Below are 20,595 nucleotides of genomic sequence, written 5' to 3'. Positions count from 1 at the left end.
GGTTTCGTCGAACTCACCCGCGCCTTCCTCAGAGCCGGCTATGCCCACCTCCCACGGGGCTCTCCTAGGATGTTCACCCTCAGCGAGGTTCGTGACCGCGGCGGCATCCTCCTACTGCTCACTGTCACCTTCACCAACCCGTTTTATGCGTGCGAGCTCCTCGGCCAAGTCTTTTGGTGCGGCTGCGAGGCCATCTTCTTCACCGGGTACAACATCTACACCAACTACGAGAGCATCTTCCCCACTCCAGGCCAGATGCACTCCCTTCCCTACAACGAGGAGGAGGAGGTGTGAAGTTGAAGACGGTGTTGAAGGGGCGCGCGGCCAAGGTGGAAGAAGGAGGTCAAGATGAAGATGTTCAAGCCCGGAGTCAAGCTCGTCATGTTTCGTTTTTATTTTGTTGCTTTTCTATGTCGTGTCGTGTCATGTTTCGTCATGTGTCCGTGAACTTATTATTATTGCTTAATGTAAGGGTACAGTGTGTTGCATCTTATCTAAGTTATTAGGGTTTATTATGTGTGTTAAAAAAATGTTTGTGCCCAAACATATCATTTCTTCCCTAAACCAAGTCATGAAGTTCGAGAACTTGTGATTTTCATTAATGAAAATCGGAGGGGGTGAGAAGCCCTCTCTTTCATTCAAAAAAAACAAGTCATGAACTAACATGCAAATTTATTCCCTTTAAATTCTAAACCAAGTGCCACTCTAACCCTAAACCAAGTGCCACTCTAACCAAAATCATGTGGCAGTGCAAACATACGTTTTCAACCTTCCAACCCTCCAAAATTTCATTGCAAAGCAAAGGAAAACCACTCTCACGTGTGTGCAAACATTCATGGTCTCACTATGTATACCTTCCTTCCCTACCCATGTCAAAGTCTTTCCATCTTTCCTAGCGGTTACCAGCGCAGCCCTAAACGCCACAAACCCACATGGTCCTGGGTTCGAGTCCCCAGCCGCACCAATTTTTTGTGCATTTTCCACCCTTCATTTTTTAGACAAATTATTTTTTTCTCAATGTAATGCCCTTGAAAAATGTTCATTTATTTTGGCACCAGGTGTAAACCTCTACCAGAGCTGAGCCACATTTTTCGTGACATTTTGGTCTTTGATTTAAATCACGGTGTATTTGAATTGGAGTAATTAAATTGCTATTAAATATTTAACAGCTCCAAAAATTTCTAACCTTAATTAGGATGCTGCAGCCACTGTCGTTCATGGCAGCATGCACAACCATTCTTCATGCTCTTCTTGTAGTTCATTCATCAGAGTCTTGGCCAGAGCATCGACCCAAAGAAAGAAGCATGCCACCTGCATGAACACCAAACAGATCAACCCAATGCTCAAAGATCCCGACCACGAAAATGGTGCAATTGCCCTGATTCTTACCCCATTCTCGATGCACACGTAGAACGGACGATTCTGGTTCCTCGGTGTGTGAGAAACCCTCCGAACAACGCCCGACCGGCACCGTGGACAGACGAAGACAGGCATGTCCACACGCGCCCGGCTCTGCATCCACGAGGTGGCGCGGGAGCTTGAGGAGGACATGGAGCTCGGAGCTGAAGGGGATCTCAACGCCTCCGCGCCCTCCACAACTAGTTTCCCACCGCCGTGCTCTCTGTCGCCGTGGTCACCGCCGCTGTGTGCCGCCCGCTTATATAGCACACCTGCAACGGCTCTCTGCTCAACGGCTTTCTGGTGGGTCCCACAAGCCACGCGTGCAACTGTCTAAATAGAATTGGCCGTCTCTGCCGCCTGGTCCCACCTGTAAGGGCCGAGTCAAAATGTTGACCTGACGGAGACGGCAGAGTTCATGGAACGAGTCTGTGCGCACGGACTAGGAGCAAAACTGAGCACAATTCACATCTGAGGACGAAACTGAGCACACGAACACCACTCCCATTAGGGTAAGCATATGAGACAAAAAATATCCATGGGTATATAAATAGAAAAAATTAGACCCATCGGTTAGAGTGGGTTCGGGTATGGGATAGTATAACCCATACCCGCGTACCCATATACCCACATAAAATCTGTCAAGTGAGCCTTCACTATCATTTAGCTAATCTGACTTCCCATAAAATACCCACACATCTAATCTTGTAGCCCACGTAGGCACGTAAATGGAAGTGAATCCCATATATATCTCTCTCAGTGAATAACGTGATTGGTGATTGGGTGAACGTGAATACGTATATCTCGCTCTCCGTGAATAACGTGATTGGTGACTGGGCGAATTTGAACACATGATCACCTCGCATAATCGGAGACTGATCTCCTCCTCATCTCCATGTCTTCGTCCCATCTCGTGTCCTAAGCCATCGCTAGTAGTCGCCATCAGCGCCTCAGCCGCTCCGACACCATGGACCTTGGGGAATTTGGATCATAGCTCGCTCGAGAACGAGGGCCAGGAGAAGAAGATGTAGCTCATGCTCACGCGGACTGAGTCAGAGGGCGGCCACGACCACGGCAAGTAGCATGGCATTGGCATGACTACCCCGATCCCAAGCCTAAGTTGCCTAACCCTGTCGTTAGATGGTGCCATCCGTCTCCGCATGCCAGGAAAGCTCGAAGTCCTCAGCCGACGTCGAGGTCCTCGACCTCCTGATTTGGGGAAGGTGCATCGCCCTAGCCCGCTTCTCAATGGTAGATCCTCTGCTGCCACGACGCACAAGAACAAGAGCAAGGATATTTCGATTTGGTGAGTTTCAATTTTGTGTATGATTTTATGAATATAAGCATTGATCTTAATATTTTTTTGTATATAGATGATGTGATGTATTTATGCATACATTGATTGCTGCTCAAGTTGATGTGTGCACACGAGGGTATTTTTACCCATGGGTACCCATTTACCCTGTCGGGTGATGGGTATGGGGAAAATTTGTACCCGTTCATAGGTATGGATATGGGTAATGGGTAAGATCGAGAGGGATGGGTAAGGGTATGGGGTACCTCCACCCGTACCCAAACCCGGCGGGTGCCATCCCTAGACACAACTCCACACGCCCACCGATGATGCAAGGTGCATCATCGAAACGGTGACTAGGTGGGAAGAACTTTATTCCATCTGCAGGGAGCCGCCACCGTCTCACCTTCCTGAGCAGGACACAAATCCTAACAAAACTCGAAAACTTTTTAAAAAAACGGAGCCCTCCCACCGGCAAGGGCCGAGATCCACTCCGGCTTCATGGCCACTCCTTTCCCGCCGCCACCGGAGACGGGATGGACCGGCGCCGGCGCCGGTGGGAGGCAGAAAGCTAGGGTTCTTGGGCAGCGGCGGCAAGCTCCAGGAAAGCACAACTCTATTACTGATTACCTGGGAATTTATCTGGATATATTTCTCGTTCAATTGACAACACTGAGATGACAAATTGCAAAGGAAGCACATTCATCGTTGTTGGAAGTTATGTTCCGGTAAGAGTTTCGAGCAGGACAGAACGCCACATGCATTTTCATTTCATCAAGCAGGAGAAACAACAACACATAGCAGAGTACTAGACATCCAGAAAGATGAGAAGGGAGCTACGGGCGTTCTCAGCGATTAGAGCATTTTGGACGTCGGATCGATTTGCTTGATGGGATTTCGGGCGTCTGATCGAGCTGTGGGAGAACGTCGGCCATCGGATCGAATCCCCGTCCCTGTAGCAAGGGTGATCCCGTCTGGCTCACGCCGTCGCTCACTCCGTCTATTCGACCGGGCTCGCTGACGTGTGGGGTCTCCCGCATGTGGGCCATCTTGATCAGTGACTGTAGCTATGCGTGTGGCCTGTGCGGCTCGTGGGGCGCAACGGCGGGGAAATATCCCATGCCACTGCCTATAATTCCAGTGCCCCGCCGAGGGCACTTTTGACATTTCTCGTATCCCTGCCTGACGTGCCTTCCTGTGGTTCGTTGCTCCTCCCCCCAATTAGGGGTTCAGCCGTCAGCCCCACTCCTTTCCTGCTTCTCATTTAATTTATCCTCTGTATATGATGATGTGACCTGCTTTCTTCAGTTCATTGATTTTTAGTCATACTTTTCTGCTAAATCTTCAGTTCTCTTGCTTCAAATTATGTGATCTGTTTTCTTTTCTTCTCCATACAAGCTACATGTTACTGTTACATACATGTGGGAGCAGATTAAATCTGTCCATTGAATTTTAGTCATACTTTTCTTAAATGGATTTACTTTAAGGCATGTTATGTATTGTTCATGTCTTCTGCCTTTCAAGTGTGTTGGTAGCAGATCTTTAGTTAGTAACCATTACATGTATTGTTTATGTCGTCTACATTGTTCATTGAGCAGAAAGGTATCACTATTTAGGTAAAATATATGATGGGTTATAGGACTACATGAACTGCTAACCAGTTTATCCTTTTAACAGAACATGGTCTACTCTAATCTCTACCAGGATTGTGTCATGTTGGGAGCATGATGGATGCGCCATGGGGCAAGTCCGTCTGATAGGTGTGGACGGAAGGGCCTTGCCAAGTGTGGATACAAATTAGAGTTGGTTTGTACGAACACAAGCTCGAGGTATTCTGGACACGCATAGTTTGAGTGGTGATTCAGTTGGTATGATCAATTTAGAGGAGACGGTAGCGACTCAATTGAATTTTGCTCTTTTTTCTTTTAGTAAATATAGTACAGATCGACTCACACGTCTTTTTTTTGCGTTGGGACTTGGGGTTCTTTATTCAACCAAAGCACACCTGACATTGTCCACCATAAGGCTACTGATCAGAAAAGGAGATACATCATCAGTCCAAGCCTCGGTCACTTGCAGCGAACAGGTTCGCTTAGCACAAAAATGGTTGAATGATCTAGATGCATATTGAATACTAAAAGAGCTAAACTAGAAGACAAATACCCAATTTTCAGAAGGATATGTACCACAATAGAACAAGAGTTGTGACAAGTGTTCCAGAGGTCTACCACCTCAGATCCAGGCAGTCCATCTTCATCACGACGTTTTGCAGAAATTGAAGTTTTGCATAAATTACATCGCCCTGCAGAGAAAGTGCTTCGGCAATCAGAGGATCCGTAACACCATTATGAGGCTTACACCATGCCCCAAGATCGACTCACATGTCTGCGCATACACTCACGATAATCTACTAATATAAATTTCCGCATGTACACACACTTTACCCTATGATCACTCTTAGGCAGCTAAGCAGCGAAGCAAGCCGGACACCCGATTCTCTACGCCGAGCACCATGCTCCAAGCATGGAGGGCGAGACGCTATTGTCGTCCCCGACGCTACTAGCCGCCATGCATCACTGGTACTGCAACTGCAAGCCATGTCGTCAGCTCTACTACAAGTGTTGCTAGTGTTGTGAGCCTCACCATCGTCGGTACTGCAAAGAGTCGCTATTATTGGTGCAAGCAATCGTCATCAACGCTGCAAGGGCGGCGCACAACTGCTGTCGAGGTTCTGTTGCAAAGGAGTGCCACGGGGGAAGTGAGGCAAAGATACGGTATTCTCCCGCAATGTATGATCCACTTAGTAAGCTATTTAATATGGGATAAAGCTTCTGAAACAAAGGGCGTCTAGCTTTGTTCAAATATTTCACATATTAAAAGGGAGAAGATGTTGTCTATAATGGAGTTCCAGAAAGTTGTTCCGAATTCATTAAAAAAGCAGCTAAACAAATGATCAAACATGAAAATAGCCAATCTAAATCCACTGCACAAAAACATGAGCAAACTGCGATTAGGGATGCTAGCTGGTGAGAGGCATCCATTGCAAACTTTGCTTAGAGAGAAGTACAATGCATAATGCTCCAAGATAAATAGCTCATATAAGACAGAAAGATGGTACCAGGGGCTGGATATTTTCTGAGGGAGAACGCCCCAAATGTGAGTTGCAAAAGCCGACAATGTGACCATAGTCACCAAGCAGCCTTTTGGTTACATCTGTGCATGTCCCATCATGAGGGTCAGATTTGTAGTATCGGTGGTCTTTCAACTCCCATAGAGCCAGCATGAGAGCCAGGGGTTACCACGGTTGGGAGAGGCCAGCCAATTCAACATATCTCCAACTGTTGTGGAGGCAAATCCCATGCTTTTCAAGCCGGGTGTACTGGAGGCCCTATCCGGGGCAGTGGCAGCCAGGCTTGCTGCAGCAAAGGCCAAAGATGCTAGTGCTTTTGTTTTTAGCGCAGAAAAGAATCCCATGCAGCCAAAGGTAAACAGGAAGGGTAGGGAAGGTAAGAAGAAGGAAGGTAACATGTGCTCAGAAGACGCGCGTAAGAAAAGTATAGGTAAAAAAAGAACAAACCCTTTTGGCGCTCCACCTACAGGAAGTGACGTTGTATTTTCGTTTGAGAGACATGGATAGCTATGAGAGAATGCTGTATGGTGATGTTTCTTCCAAGCGAGTGTGTACGGGTAGAGTGGAGACGGTGCAAGATGGGTATGGGGTCATTACTCATGTGACTAAGGAAACAGAGGGAAAAGACGAGGCTTCTACGGAGCAGAGGAGGGAGTCAGTTGGAGATGATGGCACATCGGCAGCCTCCAGAGAGGAGGTCCGCCGAGCCAAATGAAAATCCTAGGCTGGAACTGCCGTGGCATGCTCTCCCCCACGGCAGTTCGCGAGCTCTTGGATTTACAAGGGCGCATCAAGGCAGATTTGATTTTTCTTTCTGAGTCTCATTTGAATAAATGTAAAGCCGATGAGTTGCGTACTGTTCTAAGTTTTGAGTCGATGTTTGTAGCTGAGAGTGATGGTCGGGCCGGTGGCCTTGTTTTATTTTATAATGAGATGAATAAAGTCGTCTTGAACTATGTGTCCGCTAATTTCATTGATGTTTTGTTTATGAATGAGGAAACTGTACAATGGCGGTTTACGGGTTTTTATGGTCATCCGAATTGGAGTGAACGTAATTTGTCTCGGGATGATATTCGCAATTTACATAATAAGGGCGATCACCCTTGGGTTATTTTGGGGGATTTCAATGAAATTTTACTCTCCTCTGAGAAAGAGGGCAGTAACGCGAGACCAAATGCAATGATGAGAGATTTCCGTAATTGTTTGGGAGAATGTGGGCTGGCAGATATGGGTTATATTGGTGATCTCTTCACCTGGAGGAGAGGCGAAGTTAGGGAGAGACTTGATCGGGCAGTTTGTAATGTGGAATGGGCAAATAAATTTCCACGTGCTGCAGTCATAAACGAAGAGCATGTGCACTCTGACCATCGCCCACTAGTTTTGGACACAGATTATTATGATGGAAATATATTCAATCAATCATAGGGTCGAACGAAACAATTCGAAGCCAGATGGCTAAAAGAAGAGACAGTGGGAGAAATTGTCCGTACAGCCTGGGATAAAGCGAATAGTTTGGGTATTGGACCAAATCTTGCTCAAGGTACCAGGGCGGTGAAGGCGGATTTGCATATTTGGGATTGTGACACTCTTAAAGGACCAAGAAAAAGAATTAATAAACTTAAAAAAGAGTTGGAAAAATTGCGAAGGGGTCCTATTAATGTGGATACACAAGCGCGACAAAAGGAAATCCTTGTCCTTATTGAAAACATTTTGGAACAAGAGGAGATTTATTGGCTACAGTGTGGGCGTGCAAATTGGTTGATGCATGGTGATCATAACACCGCATTTTTCCACAATGCGGCATCGGCCAGAAAGAGAAGAAATCAGATTAAGAAATTACTTGATGAAAATGGTGTTTGGGTGCAAGGAACAGAGATGAAGGATCATATTAAGAGGTACTTTGCGAATTTGTTTACCTCAGAAGTAACCCAACCGAACCAGGACGTTCTTTCGCTTATCCCAAGGAAAATAACGGAAGAAATGAATAATGCTCTTCTCGCCCCTTATACAAATGACGAAGTTCGAAAAGCCCTGTTCGACATTGGGGATTTAAAAGCGCCAGGTCCCGATGGCCTTCATGCTATTTTTTATAAAAGATTCTGGCCTATGTTGGGAGATGATCTGATTGAAGAGGTTCTCAAGGCGGTGAATACTTGCTCCATTCCAGAGGGATGGAATGACATTGCGATTGTAATGATCCCAAAGGTTAATGCTCCGGAAAAGGTAACTCAATTTAGACCAATTAGCTTGTGCAACGTGGTGTATAAGGTAACTTCAAAGATGATTGCTTCCCGTTTGAAGATAATCCTAACAGATATTATCAGCCCAACTCAGAGCGCTTTTGTGCCTAGAAGAATGATTACAGATAATATATTAGTGGCTTATGAGTGTTTTCATACAATAAAGAAAAAGAGGGCTGGTAAAGAGGGTCTATGTGCCATCAAATTAGACATGCAAAAGGCATACGATAGAGTGGAATGGGTCTTTTTAAAGGAGATTATGTTAAAATTGGGATTTGATAAGAAATGGGTGAAGTTAATTATGCAATGTGTTTCTTCTGTGGAGTATCGAGTTCGTTTCAATGCCGAGGAAACTGAGAGTTTTAAACCCACTAGAGGATTGAGGCAGGGAGATCCCCTCTCTCCCTACTTATTCTTATTATGCACGGAGGGTCTTACTGCCCTTTTAGTGAAAGCAGAGGAGAATGGAAGTATTTTAGGCATAAAGGTATGCAGAGATGCTCCACCGATTTCCAATCTTCTCTTTGCGGATGACTCTTTGATACTTATGCGAGCAAATGCTATGAATGCGGAGGCGTTAAAATCAGTTTTGGATTATTACTGTGCCGCCTCAGGACAGATGGTGAGTGTTGAAAAATCTAGCATATTTTTTAGTCCAAACACAAAAGTAGAAGAAAAGGCACAAATTTGTACAATTCTGAATATTATGACTGAATCCCTAAATGATAAATATTTGGGTTTACCTGCCAATGTGGGCATGGATAAAAGTGATTGTTTTCAATTCTTGATTGACCGAGTTATTATGAGAATTAATGGATGGAAGGAAAAATTGTTATCATCTGGAGGGAAAGAAGTTTTGCTCAAATCTGTTGTTCAAGCTATACCTACCTATGCTATGTCCGTCTTTAAAATTCCTAAAAAAATTGTAAAGGAATAATTGACGCGATGTCGCATTTTTGGTGGGGTGACGAGGACAATCAGAAGAGAATGCACTGGATGGCATGGTGGAAGATGTGTGTACCAAAAAATCAAGGAGGCATGGGCTTTCGAGACATACATTGTTTCAACTTGGCTTTGTTAGCCAAACAAGCATGGCGTCTTATTGATAAACCGGAGTCTTTATGTGCCACTATCTTGAGAACTAAGTATTTCCCTGGTGGCGACTTGATGAGTGCAAGTTTAAAGAAAGGTTCGTCCTTTACTTGGCAAAGCATTTTTGCGGGAGTTAACTCACTGAAAAATGGTTATATCTGGCGAGTTGGAAATGGCCAGAAAATTGATATTTGGAGAGATGCATGGATTCCCCACAATACAGATAGGAAAATTATCACCCCTAGAAGAGGGCAACTCTTGTCAAAGGTAGCTGATCTCATTGATCCAGTTATGAATTGTTGGGACGAAGATTTGGTGAGACAAACTTTGTGGCCGATTGATGTTCAAAGAGTCCTCGCCATTCCCCTTCCTATGCATACCATGGAAGACTTCATTGCATGGAGTTTTACGAAAAATGGTTTGTTCACTGTTCGCTCTGCCTATTTGGAGGAATGGAACCAGCAACATGGAAAGAAGTTGCAGTATACAAACGGCATGGGTAGGATCAATGTCAACCCTATTTGGGGGAAGATTTGGAAATTGTCTTGTCCGGCAAAGGTAAAAATCTTTATTTGGTGTACATTACATGGTACACTCCCATGTCGCGTTACACTGGCCAATAGACACATCAAGGTCACGCCTATATGCCCCTCATGCACAAATGAACAGGAAGACACGAAACACGTATTGTTCCTCTGTCAGAAGGCAAAAGAGGTTTGGAAAAAACTGGGGTTGTGGGGGGTGATTAAAGAAGCATGTGTTGTTGATAGGGCAGGAGAAGCAATCCTTGAATTTTTACTTCTGAAGCCAGAAAATGAAATAGCTACTCTAGAAATCCAGAATGTACGTGAACTAATAGCTATAACCGCTTGGTATTTATGGTGGGATAGACGTAGGCTGGTTCATGAAGGTAAGGCTCAAAACGCACAACTATCCTCCATGGGGATTAGGGCAATAACAACAAACTATGTAAATGCCCATTCCCCGAATGCATCTATTAAAAAAGGAGGATGGAGCAAACCTCCTATGGGACTTGTTAAGCTAAATACTGATGCTTCGTTTGATCATGATCGGCTTACTGGTACAGCTAGGGCTGTTCTCAGAGATGATAAAGGAAGATTTATTGCCGGAGGAAACTGGAAGTTTGACTGTTGTGCAGATGTTCTGACAGCGGAAGTTTTGGCCCTAAGGTTTGGATTATTACTTGCATAGAGGGCGGGATGCAATCGCCTAGATGTCAACTCAGACAATATTGAAGTCATCAACACAATGAAGAATGGAGGACAATCAGCGGGAGCGGCGGTGGTGGTTTTTGATGATTGCTATTTTTTGGCTTGTGATTTTTCTCTTACTAGGTTTGAGCATTGTAATAGAGAGGCAAATAGGGTGGCTCATGAACTAGTTAGATTAGCGAAAATTTCCGTAACAAATGAATATTTTGAGGAACCCATGGATGAAATTGTACCTCTTCTTATGGACGATGTAACTGTTATTTGCAATTAATAAAGCTAACGATTTATTTCAAAAAAAACTCCCATAGAGCCAGCATTGTAGTAGATCAGCAGTTTTGAACCGTCACGTAACACGCTCAAAGGCGTCATCCAGTAGCGCAAGGTAGAGTCCAAGGGTATAGATAGGTCCAAAGGTATCATACACTCCTTGACCCAGATAATGTTATCAGGGTCGGTTAAGAGCCATATGTTTGTATATCCATTACTGGTTTCCCAATTATTTGGTTCAGCCAAGCACAAAGCGCCGCAGAGCTCGCCTAAGCAGTTATTATGCCAGCAGAGTTTCACATTTGGTGGGCCTTCGATATTGTCCTTCCACTCCTCGGTCTCGAGGTCAAAGGGGAGTATAAAGTTTATGCCAAATCCATCTTTCGGCAAGCAATACAAGCTACCATTAACCGTTGCAATGTAATAGTCAAAGGTAAAATATTGGTGACGAAGTTGGCGCGATTCCCTTCGTCTCCATCTGGCACCATCTCCTACTGTAAATACCTCACAGTAGGCACTGTCTACGAAGCGCACCATCTTGTAGGCGCCGGATGGAACGGCACGACCGAAGGCCCAGTCTCTGCCAACTTCCAATGGGGTGACGAGCATATTCTTGGTGGCAAGGTCGATCACCCCGACGCCACGACCGTTATCCGGATAGCCAACAACACATATAGCGTCATCGAGACTCGTGGGCATAGGTTTCCAAAATTGTAGCTTGTCACCGATCACCCTCACAACGTGGCCATCCAGATCAGTTAGCCGTAGGCCCGTCGTGTGGGTTAGCGAGGCCACCACGAGGAACGGCTGTGCGCGGGACTTGTGAGCGGCCATCACTACAAAAAAATACACTTCTCTGATGATACGTGTTTGTCACAGTAGGTCAAGATTTCTGTCATGCATGTACATCCATGACAAATTTATGACAGAATCAAGATAGTCATACCTGTGCTGTCGTAGAAGTGTTCCATGACATTACCAAAATTATCATTACGGAAGTGTCCACTTTCATGACGATAAATCGCGCATCACAGAAGTGCTTTCATCAAGAGTGACCGACACGTGGCATCCACCGTAACGGAACGCTGTTAAGCTATAGGGTTTGGTTTTGGATCCGATAACCCGTTAACAGCCCCGACCAATGGGGATTATACATGTGTAAAATCATCATTGGCTGGAGGGAACACGTGTCGGCTCGCCGTTGGGACAGATATCATCCACTCATTGGACCCAAAGCGCCTATGATACGTCGACACATGGCACGGCCCAACAGAGGCCCATTCCTGTGAAAAGGCCGACCCGTTTAACTTGGTCAAAAGGTGGCAGGTCGGCCCACGGCAAGCCTGTTAACGGCATGTTCGCATATAGTCCATTTATAGCCCGCTAACCCAGGGCCCGTTTACGTTCTATCCGAATTTGGTCCAGTAGCATCATCTAGACCGTCCAATATAATTCTAGCCCGTTTTAACTTCCGGCCCATGTATGGCCCATGACGTCTTTCGGCCCATATGAGGCCCTTAGTAACCCTCGGCCCATTAATGGCCTGTGGTAAAACTGGCCCGTAATGAACAGTGTATCACTTTATACCCATTAATGGGTCATTATACCATTGGGCCGTTTCCAGCCCATGTTATCTTTCGGCCTTCTCAGGGCTCATCTATTCTTGGGCTCATTTCCAGCATTCGTTTACTTTCGGCCCGTTAGTGTCATTTTCTGCTTGTGGGCCAAATTCAGCCCGCGGTTACAGTCGGTCCGTTAATACGTTGGGCCGTTTTCATAGCATCATCAAATACGACCGATTAATGACGACCCATTATGGTCGGGACGTTATCGTCGGCCCATGAACGGACGATTTCAACTCTAGCCCATTTACGGCCATAATGTGGTCTGTTATCACTACAAGAAATATGTCAACTTATGACCTTCTGTCAGTGACCCTCGAAGAATTGGTCATAAATTTATGACCATTTTAGACCAATTGGTCAAAAGCTGTTCAGGGGGCTTCAAACCCTAAACCATTGCGACCATTTTGGTCAGAAAGGTCGTAATTTCCTTACACGAAATGGTCACAAAGCAAACAGTGCTAGTCCGCTGCCTTATTTCTAGTTGTTAATGACCAATATAGATGGTCATAACCTTGTAGATTGTGGTGGGTTGTGATGACTAGGCGCCATCTCATCAGTTTTGCCTATGTGTCATGTCCATGTGGCAGTTTTTGCCCTAGGTTGTGAAGCAACCTATATTTCTATCATTCCCAAAATTCCCAAAAAAAATCTCATAAATTCTTTGGGTCATATTTCATCAAATATGTAAAAATCTTCCTTGCCTAGTTCAAAAATAATTCAAAAATATTCATTTTCCTATTCTGTTCAGAGTAACAGTTTGTGAAGGAAGTACCACTTTGGCATGTCCAAATAGTATCCATTTTCTACAGTGCTTTCCTATGACCAAATAACGATCCTCCACCAAATGCCAGCTCAATCCATTCATTATTTTGAGCCGAGCTTCAGCATTCGTATTTATGTCCAGTGTGGTGGTTTGCAAAGAAAGTACCACCTAGGCTCCTCCTTTTGAGCTGGAAATTTGTGAAGACGGTCTTCTTAGTAACTGATCATCCTCAGCCAAAACTCACGCCCATTAGCCAATCAAACACTTGGCCGCTAATTCATGTTTGAGCATCGATCGGTCTCCTCGTGAGAATCTTATGTTGTAATTTTGTTCCTAGCACCTACCTGGGGAGTGCTCAACCCACAAGACATGCCTAGGCTGCCCAGAACACAAGGCAACACCACGGTCACGCGGTGACCACGCGACGGGCATGCGAGTTTACGCGCTCTAGAGTTGGGGCCCTCGGCCACCGCCCAAACCTCGACGTATCACCACCAAACAATGTATTTATGATTAAATAGGTACTTCTGTAACTAGAAATGATTTTTGGAAAAAATAAATAGCAAACTATGAGGCAGCTGCAGTTCAAATTTGACCCGCTTCCAGCTGAATCGGCAGAAATTTGTCTTTTTCACGAGAGGTGGATCAAAAAATTTTACACCAGACCATTTTGTCAATTGTGCATTAAATATGGCCTAGTATTTTATAAAAATGATTTGGTCCAATTTTGCAACAATTATTTGGTAGTCCCTTCACAAAAAAACCTCCTTTCGGGCACTCGAAAAATGGAAAATGGTTTTTTCGTCCAACGAAAATGAAAACTTCCTTAGGCAACATTGTTTGCCATTCCAATATGCACCCTTGTGCACAATATGAGATCATTTGAACAAACTATGCCATGAATGTGGCCATAAGATTGATCATTTGGCTTGAAAGCCATGAATCTTCACACTTGATAGCTCATTTCTGAGAACACTTTTTTAAAATAATTACCGTATTACAAGTTTATTATTTTTCCTGGAAACTTGGCCACATATTATGACACAATGCGAAGGTTTCCCAATTTTTTGATTTTTTTTGAATTTTTTATGCCCGTTTGAAAATACGGTCAAAACGGCGGGCATGACCGTTCCTAGCTAGTGGTTGAATCTTGGAATTCTTTTGGTGTTTCTATGATTAAATAGATACTTATGTACCTAGAAATGATTTTTGGAAAAAATAAAGAGCAAACTACGAGGCAACTACAGTTCAAATTTGACCCGCTTCCAACTGAATCGGCGGAAATTTGTCTTTTTCAGCAGAGGTGGATCAAAACTTTTTTCACCCAACCATTTTGTCAATTGTGCATTAAATATGGCCTAGTATTTTATAAAAATGATTTGGTCCAATTTTGCAACAATTATTTGGTAGTTCCTTCACAAAAAAACCTCCTTTCGGGCACTCGAAAAATGGAAAATGGTTTTTTCTTCCAACGAAAATGAAAACTTCCTTAGGCAACATTGTTTTCCATTCCAATATGCACCCTTGTGGACAATATGAGATGATTTGAACAAACTATGCCATGGATGTGGCCATAAGATTGATCATTTGGTTTGAAAGCCATTGATCTCCACACATGATAGCTCGTTTCTGAGAACACTTTTTTAAAATAATTGTCGTATTACAAGTTTATTATTTTTCCTGGAAACTTGGCCACATATTATGACACAATGCGAAGGTTTCCCAATTTTTTAATTTTTTTAATTTTTTATGCCCGTTTGAAAATGCAGTCAAAACGGCGGGAATGACCGTTCCTAGCTAGTGGTTGAATCTTGGAATTTTGTTGGTGTTTCTCTGATTAAAAAGATACTTATGTACCTAGAAATGATTTTTGGAAAAAATAAAGAGCAAACTATGAGGCAGCTACAGTTCAAATTTGACCCGCTTCCAACTGAATCGGCGGAAATTTGTCTTTTTCACCAGAGGTGGATCAAAACTTTTTTCAGCCAACCATTTGGTCAATTGTGCATTAAATATGGCCTGGTATTTTATAAAAATGATTTGGTCCAATTTTGCAACAATTATTTGGTAGTTCCTTCACAAAAAAACCTCCTTTCGGGCACTCGAGAAATGGAAAATGGTTTTTTCGTCCAACGAAAATGAGGACCACAAAATCATCATTGATTGAAATCCTAAAATACACATATGTGCAATATTGGGTCATTTAAACATACAACATGAAGCCAATATGTTGAGTGTTTACCCGAAATAAGAGGGTAAAAAATATAAAAGAAAAAAAAACAATTACATAAGCTGGATTCTGATTGGTGGAACCATCTATGACACGGATCGATGACATGGCAGACATCCTACCATCCATTGCTAGCCCTAACCCACCGCACGTCCATCCATCCATCCATAACCCACCGCACCCACTCCTCGTCCTCGCAAACCCTACCCAGCCACTCGTCGCCTCCTCCCCTTCCAGATCTCCGCCGCCAACCTCCTTCCCACCCCGTCCCCGCAGCCGCAGCGGCTCCCACCCTCCCCACACCCGCGCACGCCGCCGTTGGCTCCTCCACCTCCAGGCGACGCTGAGCCCGCGGTCTCCTTCCCCAAGATTGCGCCGAAGCCCGCGGTCCTCCTCCACCTACAGCTCGTCTCCTCTCCGGTCGCGCCGCCGACCTATTCGTGGTCGGGCTTCGGCGAGCTGAGCAGCAGAGCACCGATGGCTCCTCCTCTCCCCCTGCAGCCGCCTGCCGCGCCAACCTCCCTCCCTCCCTCCTCGCCAATGAAACCCTAGCCAGTAGCCATGGCTAGGGATTGTGCAGTTTCTCCCCATCCAATCTGGCGAGTCTCCCTCCTCCTCCCCCGCTCCCTGAACCTTAGCCACTCCAAACCCCTGACCCCTTCTTGTCTCATCTTTGCAGGTAGACCGCGCTGGCAAGCGACCAGGACGACACCCAGAGAGGAGAGGAGGGCCTTCTCCTCACCATGTAGCCGCTGACCTTGTCCTGCTCGAGGAGGAGGAGCAGGAGGGGCGCACCCAGCCACCACAGTCGCCTCCGTCAAGGGCTTCTTCCACCTAGACCTCTAAATCCACGGCGCCCTCGTCCAGCCACCCAAGGTGAAGGTCCCCCCAACTCCCCACGGCACAGTGGCCTCTTTGCGCATTCCGCTTGGAAAGCCTTGGGAAGTACAATTTTGTTTGTTGCTTTGCTCAACTGTAACTGAGCCGGGTACCATTATAGTTGATATGTTATTGTGGATATTTTGTTTGGGTAGGAGTTGGTCCAGAGTGGAAAACTCTCTTGCTGTACAGCAAACTCCTTGCTCCTCTCCATTCTAGCAACATAGTCAGTTTTTAGAGTTAATTCCCATAGCATTGAAATTCAGATTTGTTTTGTGTTGTCAGTGTAGATTGGATCCTGACAGCAATAGTCTGGGCCAGAGTAGACCATCTATATAGTCTCTAGCCATGTTGATAAGAATTTTTTTTAGAAGAAATCAAGTCAGATTATAGACGTAAATTATTATGCGCATCTGAATGTTGTTTTCTCTGTTTTTATGTAATCCTAGATAGAACCATACAACTGTGGATGACAAGCACTGCAATTTAATCTAAAATTGTCATCATGATCCTAGCAAATACTCCTCAAATTACTATAAATTGTTGCATGATTAGGGGCAAGTGTAGATGCAAAATAAGGTTGCACTTTTAGAGGAGATAAGACACTGATGTTGGATGCTTGGTAATTGTCTCGTGTTGTGTGCATGTCAGTACTAGCAGTATGTCCGTGAGCACCGTGCTGGTGTTAGTCGCAATGATCAGCTTCAATAGCATGACCAGTACCCGAACATGATGCATCTTTATTAACAAAAATGGTAATGCATTTTTCTCATACCAGGGTGCTCGATTTAGTCTGTTGCGAATGCTAATAGATCATGATAACTTGTATATTGGACCTGCCCCCTCTCTCTGTTTGACTCGCTCAATCTCTCTCTATCTTTCTGCAGGCGCTGCCGGATTAGAACTATACGGCTTAGCGGGTGGCCCTATTTTGCCGTCGGGAGAGGAGCTCTCGTCACTTACCCCTCTTCTCCACTACATGTGTTCAACAGAAACTGTTTTAGTTTGTCATACATAATTGACTATGTTTATGTTGGTTGTTATTGAGTGTATAATTCATTAGATTAATTATTTGTTTTGAAGTATAACTGAAACTTCATATATGTATTTACATTCATTTGTTGGTTTGTTTACATTCATTGAAAGCATATAATCAATATCTGGTCTGATGATTTATGTACTGTTATCTCAAATTAAAAAAGATAAATCCCATTAGAAACTACAGCAATAGTAATATTGGATTTGGAGTTTCTGTTATTTTTAGTTTGGGGTGCGCTGGGGTGGGGTAAACAGAGGACGATGCACTACCAAGTGCACAATTATGCTTGCTATTTATTACTCATTCTTACTGTCTTACAGCATGCACAATTATATCTTCTACTATAGCTGTGCTACTAGTAGTTCCTAGGCCATTAGCTCCTGCTTGCTTTTTTTACTGCACAATGCTCAGCCTGACTGACAATAATTGACCAACCAGGACCTCCTTTTCTTCAAATTAAGTTTCAGCTTCACGACCAGCTCAACACTAGTCGGGGTTAATTTACTTCCATCCTTGGTTTTTAATTTTTGGTGTCCCTGAAGCCGCTCTTATTGACAGTGAACTATGGCACTCTTAATTAGCAAAACAATGAGCATGCATTCTTGACGAACATTGAAGCTCTTAATTAGCGACAATATTGAGATGACATCCACCTATTTCTTTATTTTTGTGAATGGACAGAGTGATCTATATTTTTCCTTCCTCACGTAGGTCGTCGTCAAGCCCTCGCGCGGCTGATGGGCATAGGCTGGTCCATGCACGCTGGTGATGGCGGCTCACCAAGGTTGTCGTCGTCGCCTGCACGCATGAGGCACCCGACGACCTCCTCCATCACCAGCCACGAGGACCGGGCACGAGCTGCAGTACAGGTCTCGTACACGAGGTATGCCATCTCTCGTCCTTCATTTTCCTTCCTTCCTTCCTGTCAAGTTAAGTGCTTGCTGGTGTGTTTGTTAATTCAGTAAGCTAGGGGCTATCATCCATTAAATTCAGAGAAACCCCTGTCAAGCATGAGGTTCTCCTACATACCTACTACTATATGTTTGTATTGAATATATTGACATGCCATGACACTGTGAAGTAACAGAATGACTAGCAGAAGCTTTCACTTCTAAGAATGATAGCAGTAGGAGGAATCATTGTAGTCAAGTGACCATAATATCTATTTTATTGTGCTGAACTTCGTTGTTACTTGGATGTTGCAGTCCTTGACTGTTCTCATGATGTTGTACAGGAGGCCCTTGTGGTCGTCGCTGGAGGGGCTGGAGCTTGGCGGCAGCCTGGCGGATAACGGGGGCCTGGATGGTGGCTATTTCTGCAGCAGGATGATAGCTTAAATTTTGTGATAATTTGGGAATAGCTTCAACACCTACAATTAATTTTGCACATAAATCTTGAGTAATTTTGCACATGAAGCTTCAGTATTTTAGCACATGAAGCTTCTGCTACTGTTATTCTTGTCATGAATCTTCCACCATTTTTCAGTAGCTTAAATTTGACTTGGTGTAGTAATCTTGGTGCTTAGTGCTGCTTGTATCTGATGCTAATTGTTGCATGAGTAGTTTCAGTAGTTTTATAACAGCAGCAGTAGCACAAATTTAATTGAATTCAATTAAAGTTTCCAGAATCTCTTCTTGATCTGTAATGTTTTAGTGCAAAAAAGTTCTTGCTGTAGTAGTTGTTGATCTGATCTGCTATAGTAGTTGTTGTTGATCTTGCTGTAGTAGTAGTTGTTGATCTGATCTGATCTGCTGCAGTAGTTGTTGATCTGATATGTTGTAGTTGTTGTTGATTTGGAGTAGTTAATGTTGCTGATACTATATGTTGTACTGTTGCTGATCGAAACTATTGTTGCTATTGCAGGAATGCTGATCAGCTGCTGCTTGCTGCAGGATCTGGTTATCAACCTGAGATATTGCTGCTCAAGTCATGGCGACGACCGGGGATGTAGCTGATCCAACCTGGGATGATGCTGATGATCTGCTGCTCAACAAGGTCATGCTGCTTCATTCATCCTCTACAAAAATTTACAAGAGCTCTAGCCTGGAAGTGAAGAAGTCAGAAGTATATTTGTAGTATATATGATAGTATGTTGGTGAAATGAACGATGTAAAGATTGTGCTATTACAAGAGCTCTAAGCTAGGACAACATAGGAACAAGTGATACTATTTTGTAGGGCTTTATGGCCTGTGATGTAAACATATTTAGTGCTGAAATATGAAATTATTTGCAAAATTTGTCAAAAAGGTGGATCATATGTATGAATATGTGAATGGGCTGAAAAGAGTACTGGACCAACTCCAGGATTGAATTAATATTTGAATGTATAAAAAGGCTGAATGTAAACTAGAAATGGGCTGCACAAAATTGTACATATATTCTTGAAAGGCCAAACGTGCATAAAAATTGATGGGCTGACCAGTTGGGCTTGGCCCATGTAGCAGAAAAAATTTAACAAAAATAAATATACCAAATGGGCTGAATTAATGGGCTAGGCCCATGTAGAAAACCGAACTGGACCGGGCTGAATCTTGTGCCATGTTAGATTGCCACGCTGGATGCCTACGTGGCCTGGGGAGGTTGCTAGTGACCAAAACGCCACAGTAGACGTATTTTGGTCATAAACGTTTGCGGCCATTCCAGAAGAAAGGTCGCTATAGTCAGTTTACGACGCCCAGCTTTTGACCTTCTGTTTTTGGTCACAAAAAGGTCATAAATGGAAATTTGTGACCTTTCAGTGACCAATAGTGGTGGTCATAAGTTGACATATTTCTTGTAGTGTATTGGCCCATGTTTAGCCAATCGATTGTATGGCCTGTAGAAGGCCCATTGATGATATGGCCCGTAGAAGGCCCGTTGTGTCTATGGCCCGTATAAGGCACATTGTTTCTACGCCCCGTAGAAGGCCCATTGTTTCTACGGCCCTTACAAGGCCCATTGTTTCTACGGCCCGTAGGAGGCTCATGTTAACTATAGTAAATATGTAGCCCATGGTTAATGTGGCCTAGTTTTAAAAAATAGGCTATTGCGGCCACTAGCAAACCGCGGAAAAAGAACTGCACTGACTACAAGAAAACAAATAAATAAGACAATAAGTAAATAAATAGGCAAGCAACTTACGCTAGGCTATCATGGCTATTACATATATTACATCCACTGGGCATCAAAGTTTGCCACCAGTGCAAATATAGGGAACAAAGCAGCATATAAACGCCGCAGCAAAACAAGTCCAGAACTGAAACCACTTCAGAAGAGCTCAAGAAACAATATATTGGGTACCCATAATGCTGGCAAGATGCTTAGCAAGCTTATTAACTTTCTCTTGTTTGGCGCCTAAATCCTCCAACACTTGCTATTGCACCAGAAAGTATGCATCTGAATTCTGAAGGGACTTCCTCAGTCCTT

The 20,595-nt window shown here is 44.1% G+C and overlaps 1 pseudogene; it reads left to right on the top strand.

Annotated features, from left to right (window-relative positions):
• Positions 1–7,928: 7,928 nt before the first annotated feature.
• On the top strand, positions 7,929–19,144 carry LOC123158411 (uncharacterized; annotated as a pseudogene).
• The last annotated feature ends 1,451 nt before the right edge of the window (positions 19,145–20,595 follow it).

This window comes from Triticum aestivum, chromosome 7B, assembly GCF_018294505.1.
Source record: "Triticum aestivum cultivar Chinese Spring chromosome 7B, IWGSC CS RefSeq v2.1, whole genome shotgun sequence".
Taxonomy (NCBI): Eukaryota; Viridiplantae; Streptophyta; class Magnoliopsida; order Poales; family Poaceae; genus Triticum; species Triticum aestivum.
Note: the sequence above shows the minus strand (reverse complement) of the source record. Positions and strands in the feature narration are given on the sequence as shown.